This window comes from Pangasianodon hypophthalmus, chromosome 14 (genome assembly GCF_027358585.1).
Source record: "Pangasianodon hypophthalmus isolate fPanHyp1 chromosome 14, fPanHyp1.pri, whole genome shotgun sequence".
In the NCBI taxonomy this organism is placed as follows: domain Eukaryota; kingdom Metazoa; phylum Chordata; class Actinopteri; order Siluriformes; family Pangasiidae; genus Pangasianodon; species Pangasianodon hypophthalmus.
In genome coordinates, this window is record NC_069723.1 from 13,973,842 (window position 1) to 13,975,453 (window position 1,612).

Here is a 1,612-nt window from a genome sequence, read left to right on the forward strand (position 1 = left end):
ACCACAAAAGTTCTGGAACAATATCATTTGGACTGATGGGACCAAGGTGAAGATGTTTGGTCATCATGCACAGCACCATGTTTGGTGAAAACCGAACACAACGCATCACCACAAACACCTCATACCAACTGTGAGGTGTGGTGGTGGAGGGATGATGATTTGGGCTTGTTTTGCAGCCACAGGACTTGGGAAATTTTCAGTCATTGAGACAACCTGAGATAGCAGTGATCCTGCCTGACCCATCCTGATGCCCCAATTCTGCTTGGAACCACCTTCACCCGAATATCACTCAGTGCTGGTAAGGATGGTACTTTAAGCAACATCTCATTGTAATGCTGTATGATTTTCCAAGAAGATTTTCTTTTAATAATGATGGCACAGGATCCTTTAAGAATAATGAAAAGCATGAAATTAATGTACAAGTTATATAATATTTTTAAAATTTGCAGCAGAGATATTTGTATGCCCTGTGTATACTATATGTAGACCTACATAAGCTATATGGGGTAACAACTTCATACATGAAAGCGTACACTCACTGAGCACTTTATTAGGAACACTATACTAATATTGGGTAGGGCCTCCCTTTGCTCTCAAAACAGCCTCCATTCTTCATGGCATGGATTCCACAAGATGTTGGTAACATTCCTTTGAGATTCTGGTCAGTGCTGACATAATTGCATCATGCAATTCCTGCAGATTTTTCAGGTGCACTTTCATGCTGTGAATCTCCCATTCTACTACATCCCAAAGGTGTTCTATTGGATTCATATCCGGTGACTGGTAAGGCCACTGAAGAACACTGAACTCATTGTCATGTTTATGAAACCAGTTAGAGACAACTTTTGCTTTGTCACATTATCACGCTGGAAGTAGCCATTAGAAGATGGGTGAATTGTGGCCATGAAGGGATGGCCATGGTCAGCAACAATACTCAAATATGGAAGTGGCATTCCAGCGATGATTGATTGGTATCAAAAGGCCCAAAGTGTGCCAAAAAACATTCCCCACACCATTACACCACCTCCACCAGCATGGACTGTTGACACAAGGCAGGGTGGGTCCATGGATTCATGCTGTTGACATCAAATTCTGACCCTACCATCTGTGTGCCTCAGCAGAAACTGAAATTCATCAGACCAAGCTACATTTTTCCAGTATTCAACTGTCCAGTTTTGGTGAGTCTGTGCCCACTGCAGCCTCAGCTTTCTGTTCTTGGCTGACAGAAGTGGAACCCAACGTGGTCTTCTGCTGTTGTAGCCCATCTGCCTCAAGGTATGATGTGTTGTGCATTCTGAGATGCTTTTATGCTCACCACAATTGTACAGAGTAATTATCTGATTTATTGTAGCCTTTCTGTCAGCTCGTACCAGTCTGGCCATTCTCAGTTGACCTCTCTCATCAACGAGACGTTTTAATCCACAGAACTGCCACTCGCTGGATGTTTTTCTTTATTGCACCAGTCTGAGTAAGCTCTAGAGACTGTTGTGGGTGAAAATTATAGAAATACTCAAACCAGGCCTTCTGGCACCAACAATCATGCAACAAAATCACTGAGATCACATTTTTTCCCCATTCTGATGGTTGATATGAACATTATCTGAAGATGCTG